Raw genomic sequence first — 7,343 nt, forward strand, 5'->3', positions numbered from 1 at the left:
CAGTCACCTTATTCACTGTAGTAAACATGCACCGCTAGCTCACGTGACTGACTGTCTCCATGGTTACATCGTATATTATTAGCTATGTAAACAGCTTCCAAAGATACCGCCATAGCTCTCTGCAGCTGTAACACTTAAACACTTTGCAAATCATTTCACGTTTTTGATAGTTATGAAGACAGAATATGTTTTTAAGGTCATGCTAGGCGGTTGCTATGGTGGTTGCTGTGGACTTGGGTGGACCGCGTCCGATTCCTGTTATTAGCTGTCCGCCGTAGGAAGGCTGCGTTCCATTTACAAGTAGTGACAGTCTGCCGCAACTCGAACTCAAACCCCGCTTTGTTCTTTAATTATAGGCCTTTTATAGCCGTTCATGACACGCACACACACACATAAAGCACTTTGCCTCACCATGAGAATGCAAGTTTACCTAACCTAACCTTAAAGTATCTGATATAGGATAGAAAAATGAAGCAACCAGAGATTTAATGATGAAGACTCTGGGTTCTGTAGTTCACGTTTTACAGTCCTGAATGACTCTTTGCATATGATTTATTGAAGAGGAGTTTAGAATGCACTTTACATTTATACTGTTGCTGTTTAATTTTTTACATTGTTGCCGTGTTATGTCATGAATAAGGTTCACCTGCTGGGGGTTTGATGGATCAGCTGGACAATACAGTCAAAGACAGACTTCATTCATCATATGCAAGAATCCTAGTTGGATTTTTGTTGTCACTCATGTTTTTGAACCAAATATTGAAAACAATTCTGACAGACTGGATACCTGGTCAGGGTGTACATTACCTTGTACTCAAGCATCCCAGGACAGAGCCCTGCCCCACCATGAGTCTGGGTGGATACATGGTTATTACTATAAAAGGACCAATACTGAATATGAATATTTAATGAAAATTGAATTATAATACAAATTAGTAATAAGGGTTTCTCTGCGCCCTTATCTACCCCATACTCAAAGAGCTGCGGGCAGAGAGGGTGACAGGAGAGGATGGCACTGAAGAGAAGATGCTCGGTTTCTGGAGTCTCCTGGTCCTGTCAGTATTAGTAGGATGCATCTGCTGTGTCTTCTCGTGGATGCTCACCTACCTTGACTCGTTCCAGCCTGGTATGGATTTCCCAACACTGCGGACAGTGGCCCACGTCAGAGACGTTTAATATTGATTACATATGTCTGAATTGCTAACCCTAACCCTAGCTCAACAGACCACAATGCCCTGGACTGTCAGTATTATTACACGCTGTGAACATAAGTACCTTTGATCACAGTTTATGTTGTAAAAGAGAAGGAATATTGGAAAGAAAGATCAACATTGTGATATTATTTCTTCCAAACTGACCAGAAACATGCTTGTCAGACTCTCACAGCAAAGGATCAGACTCACTGTGCATGACGGCTCGGGCCAATGATGTCTGTTAGATTGTCAGTTGTTTAGTGCTTCTGTACAGTTAGGGTCACCGTCTCTATTTCAGAATAATTAATATGCGGAAAACACTAAAAGTTGATTGTCTTCCAATATTCTAGCATAATTAAAAAACTTTGACTTTGTAAGTACATATTATTAGTCCTAATGCCAGTATGATTCTTCATAACTCCTGCTTTGAAATACTGAACTTTAAAATTTACCTGATGAAAGATAATTTACAGTGGCAGTCTGTCAGGATAATTCTGACTGTAAGATCACTGTATTAATCTGAATCCTTCTGAAATGTGCTGTGAATGAATGCTGATGCAACTCACTGTGGGAAAGCTGTTAATAAAATGAATCTGTGACACATGCAACACATTCACAGAGGAAGAGGACACAAAGGGAGGACACGCAGAGGCTGTGTTAAAGTCAGAAATCCAAATCTTTATTAAAAAACAGGCGGCGGTAACAAACAGGAAGACAAGCAGTCCATCAAACAGTCTACAGGGTCAAACATACAGAGAATTCAAACAGCAGTAAAAACTAACTGGACACTGAAAAACTTAAAGCAATGTGTGACGCAATAAAAGGAAGCAGCGCAGTATATTCACTGAATTATCATCAATTGCAAAAGAGAAAAACGACGATTTCTAAGGATTATTTTCTTAAATGCAGTTAGAGTGTGGCTGGTAAAGATGGAAACATACAGAATGTAAACTGTGTGAGTTTGGTGAACTTTGTTAGTAACAAATGAGGTAAAAAACAACAACCCCAAAACAGACAAAACACAGAAAGAGGCTCTCAGTATTCATTAATAATTAGAAAGAAAAATTCTGGTCGTGGATTTTTACAGTCTTAGTTCCGCTCGCTGTCATCATTATAATCATCATGATCAATGGCGAGGTCCTGAGGTGGGTGGGGCTGTCTCTGGTGATGTCACCATGAAGGAACAGCATCTGGCACGTGTTGGTGAAACATCCCAGTACACTGGTGTAGTTTCCTCTCCAGCTGTTTGACATGTGACACTTGAACATTAAGGGGAAGAAGAAGAAACAGTGTTAGGTCAGGTGACCACATGGTTTCTAAAGTAACTGACAGGAAGTAACCAGGCCGTTAGAAATGGATGGCATGTGTTTAGAGTTACTGGAGTTGGGTAACTCTACTTACCAAAAGCAGAAGCACACAGATGAAGGATCAGATGCTGAATGTTGCAGGAACATGCTCATGTGTGGTGGTCATTCAGTGCTGCTCCGGCAAGTTAGACAGTCCAAGACTGATATGCTGCCCATCTGAGAGTTTGAAAACACACATGCAAAGATTTATTTTGTATTACAGTCAAAGTTGGATGTTCATTTTTGTCCTTTAAAAATGTTTGTGTATTTGAAAGCACTAACATTTAAGGATGACTTGGATTGTCTCCTTTAAAGGGGAGACAAGTGTATCCACTGATCTACGTCACTTTACCTGGATGATGACTCCTCTCCCTCTCACTCAGAAACACTCCTAATGTAACCAAGCAAATAAATAATATTGAAGATTTACTTACATCATTACAAAAACATCAAAAACATCTCCCTTTGATTCTATTTCTCCATTCCTGCTGAACATCAGGCAACAAATATCTCAATAAATCACAGTAAAATGTAAAGCACATGTTTTCTCTGCTTTGTCTAACCTCTGCAGAGCCTCTGTGAAGAAAAACATAACTGTAAGCATAAAACAAATATACATTTCATAACACGTCACTGGACAAACCTTGGTCAGTTGATTTCCTCTGTGCAGTGCAGACGAACATCAGTCAGCAAGTGACTCTGCTGGTTCTTCTGAGGAAACACCACCGTCTCTCCACACCGTCACCATCTGTGAGCACAAACTGCTGCTCTGCTCTGCAAGCATGTAGGAATTACATATCACACACACAAGGGTGAAGAAACATCAGAGCTCAACTTTGGATACTTTAGATCTAAACAGATCAAACTAGCTCTTAGTTTCAGCAATCAGTGAGCAGACAGACAAAGATACCATACTGATTCTGTATGAATACAATATGGTATTTTCAATACAGGTGTCAAATTAATTTATTAAAACTAATACAGATATGTGTATATTTTTTTTTGATAAATTAGTTTGCTAAATTATAAGAATATATTTTTATTTTTTTTTCATTTAACAATTGCAACTGAAAGAAATTAAATATTGAACAAAAATATATTGTCACATTCTGAGCATGCTCAGCACGCTGACAGACTTGAAGTTGCTACAGATTTTAAGAAGTGATAATTATAGGGAAGAAACTTCTCTTTTTCATCCGTTTAATCAAACATTTGATGCCTCAGCTGTCTCAGTCCTATAGCGTTCTGCAACTACAACTAACCTGAAGCTTGGATTTGGCTGCAGGTGCCCCTGTACATCCTTCTCAGCAGCACACATGTGGGTACCATTTAATCACACTTCTTCCTGAGCTTTGCTTCATCACAAGACCAAAGGTGGCATCCCGTGTCACAGTCTTATCATCATCCAGAAGAAACATTTGAAGAAACATCATGGAGAAGAAACATTTACGCGCCTCCTGGTTTTGTTTTCTGGTCCTGCGAAAAGACTGAGGACAACAAAGCCCAGAGAACACGAGATACACAACATCCAACATTCAGACTCAACAGCCTCCATAAATGAAGAGCACCAGGTTGGTTCAGTTATAGTAGATATGAGCATACTTCACATTACTGGGTATGAATAATAATGAGGAGGCAAACTTTGAAGATGCAGAGCATGATGTCCCATCATCAGACTGTAAACAAACATCCACCAGGCTTCTTTGTTGCCAAAATTGATGATTCTCCTATCAGGGATCAGTAGAGTGTATTAACCTGTGGTATAAGCAGCAGCCACTGAAATATTACTCTTTCAGATAAGAAATCTAGGACATAAAAGCCAGGGTGGGAGGGATCTCTGCAAACTGACTTAACTCTGCAAGTGTGAAGCTCAACAAAAATCTGACTCTCCAGTCACAGACAAACAAAAAACTCCAGCTGGGAGATAGAAAACGCTGTCTGGGTCTTGCTGGATGTTGCTGGTCAGAGTCCACACATTAGCAGAGTGCTTCTTGGTCCCACTGACCCATGTGGACAGCGACTGTGGAGAACTGTTCTGGAAAACAGAGAAGAGAATTAAAATAACAAAAAGCCAAACAGGATTTCCACAAAGACTCTCTTGGAATCAGCAATCAAAAAAATCACTGGTTCATATTTCAATTAAATATGAACAGCTTCCTTAAATGTACGCAGTTCAGATCTGATTTAATTTAATTTCCTTCACACAGCACATTTGTCCAGGCTGACAGGTAAACATAGAATTAATCTCAGGTAACATGACTCATAGTAGAGATTCAGTAAGAAAGATTGCAGGCTCTAATATTATTACCACACAATCCAAGGACACACCAACAGCTCAGATTTGTAGAACTATTTAAACAAATGTCTTCTGAATATTCAATTCAGGTTCACAGTGGGAGGGTGGGGGGTGTCGTGGAATTTTTTAAATAAAGTCTGCAACACAGAAAGAGCTGTGATCAAGCTATTTATTACTGCGCCAACACACATCAAACATCACAGTTCAGTCATGTCAGCGCTGCCGCAGAAGTTGTGCTCCTACTCCTTTATGCATTCCAAGGAAGAGGGAGGAAGTTACAAACTGATCCTACCACACTTCACGTGTCTCGCTATGAAACCTAACGGATCAATGGTTAAGCTGTTTTGTGCCCTTGGCCTTATCAGCACCTGTAAAGGGAGTTGTTTTCTCAAACTGCTGACGCTGAAGTAAGTTCATCTAGTTTTAGAAACTTTCACTGAACAGTCTATAACAGTGTCACAACTAAGCATATGCATAAGCACTTAAATACTTTAAATGAGAATAACAGAAAATTTCTATTAAAAAGGCTAGAGCCTGTCCCAGTAGTCATAGGTAGAGCACACCTGGACAGGTCACCAGTCTGTCAGAGGACTAACACAGAGACAGACATCAGAGTAACAAATCTATTAAAAATTAATGTAAGTTTGCTGCAGCTGTATGTATGAACATGTGTTTCTGTGCTCACAGTCCACCTCTCAGGAACCTGCAGTTCACTTTTAGTCACCTTTAAACAGACCTCACAAAAGGCTGATGTGGCTGGATCAGTAGTCTGATTTAAGTACGATACCTTTGGCCAGGGATTAATCTGGTGCATCGCTTCACTGCAGTCTTACGTATTTTCCCCACACCTGAATAAAAAATACTGATATATACAAATAACAGCTTCAGCTGATGCAGCCTGACTCAATCCTAAATGTTCAGCACACACACAGAGACACAGAGGTACTGTTTAAAGTTTAATGATAACCTGAGTCACTGATCATTTGCAGTATTACAGAGTCTGGCGGTCTTTGCATGATGTCCACGTCACTGTAAGTTTCTAGCTGACTCTCAGGTGTGACAGGTGTGCCAGCAGGAAAGAGTAATAATAACCTGCATCCTGAGGTTTGTCATGCAGGATTAAAGGAGCCAGGCTTTGTTCACACAGCTAGGATTGTATTTTACACTGACCCTGGGTCAGTATAAGTATCATACAGTTTAAACGAAGCACTGAAACTTGCACATATGTATTATAGATGCACTGAAGCTAATCGAGATATTTGCTGTCAATCTGTGGCTGCGATTAAACACTTTACTGAAAACTTTATTAACTAGTAACTTCATCAGTCATGACAGAAGCTAATATTTCTGTGCTAACATCGTTTAAACAGTAACAGCTTTCCTCCAATATAAGCTAACGTTTACACCGTAACTTTAAGCTAGCACCAATAAAGACGGTAAAACACGTAATAATATCTACAAATGCATCTTAAAGCTGTTATATTAGCACTCTGTGTATTACTAAGATAACCACATTAACATTACTGACACTCGCTGACTTTTAATAGTCATTCTATAAATGCTGTCCGTTTAAATGGTCTTACCTGTACACACTGCATATCCACCGGATTCCAGCCAGAGTGGATTCTGGAGTCTTCCCACGCTCCTGTTAGTGATCCTCCATCTGGATGGATGATAACAACCTTCTGAACAATTTAGCAGGAGATGGCCCATATCTATGGGACAGATTTGTGCTAATAACGCCCATTGTATGGACTGATAACAGCCGAAGCGGGTGAATAAAGTCACCCAGTCGCTAGCTGTGCCATTACCCAGCATACATCACTCCCTCCATAAATGCAATAAACGATACAAAAGTATCGTTCTACCTATTTTTCAGGTAGTTGTTTACATTATATAATTTATTGTGTTCAGTATACGTCACTACATTGTGATTTGGAAAATGTCTAAATATACCAACAACAGGCACTTCCGCGGCAATCTCTTCAATCGGAGGACCCTTCACGTCAATTCCCGACGCGAGGGGGGTACCCTGCGCGTCCATAAGTGAAGCAGAGGGAGCCTGACCATGCATCACACGTTTGACGAGTTGGGAGTGAGAACGTGTTGGGATGTCATCAACAAAGACTTTGTGACAGCGTGCGGGAAAAAGACTTTGTGACACGCAGGCAGAACAAAGACTTTGTGACACGCACGCGGGAAAAAGACTTTGTGACATGCGTGCGGGAAAAAGACTTTGTGACACGCAGGCAGAACAAAGACTTTTTGACACGCAGGCAGAACAAAGACTTTGTGACATGCGCGCGAAAAAAAGACTTTGTGACACGCAGGCGGAACAAAGACTTTGTGACACGCAGGAAGAACAAAGACTTTGTGACACGCAGGCAGAAAAAAGAGTTTGTGACACGCAGGCAGAACAAAGACTTTGTGACACGCGTGCGGGAAAAAGACTTTGTGACACGCAGGCAGAACAAAGACTTTGTGACACGCGCGTGCGAAAAAGACTTT

General features: G+C 40.5%; 1 long non-coding RNA gene across 6 annotated transcripts; it reads right to left on the reverse strand.

Moving 5' to 3' along the window:
• Positions 1 to 1,850: 1,850 nt before the first annotated feature.
• LOC146386366 (uncharacterized) lies at positions 1,851 to 6,938 on the reverse strand. 6 transcript variants are annotated; one of them, XR_014800207.1, is made up of 6 exons: positions 6,796 to 6,938; positions 6,419 to 6,498; positions 3,802 to 4,574; positions 3,183 to 3,303; positions 2,595 to 2,716; positions 1,851 to 2,452 (listed from the first exon to the last, which is right to left on the reverse strand). It is a non-coding gene; the product is annotated as an uncharacterized LOC146386366 (long non-coding RNA). The 6 variants fall into 6 exon arrangements; XR_014800208.1 differs by lacking the exon at positions 6,796 to 6,938 and having other exon boundaries at positions 2,595 to 2,930; positions 6,419 to 6,679; XR_014800209.1 differs by lacking the exon at positions 6,796 to 6,938 and having other exon boundaries at positions 3,802 to 4,569; positions 6,419 to 6,678.
• Positions 6,939 to 7,343: the final 405 nt, after the last annotated feature.

This window comes from Perissodus microlepis, chromosome 5 (genome assembly GCF_051167445.1).
Source record: "Perissodus microlepis isolate ML-2025 ecotype Zambia chromosome 5, ASM5116744v1, whole genome shotgun sequence".
Lineage (NCBI taxonomy): Eukaryota > Metazoa > Chordata > Actinopteri > Cichliformes > Cichlidae > Perissodus > Perissodus microlepis.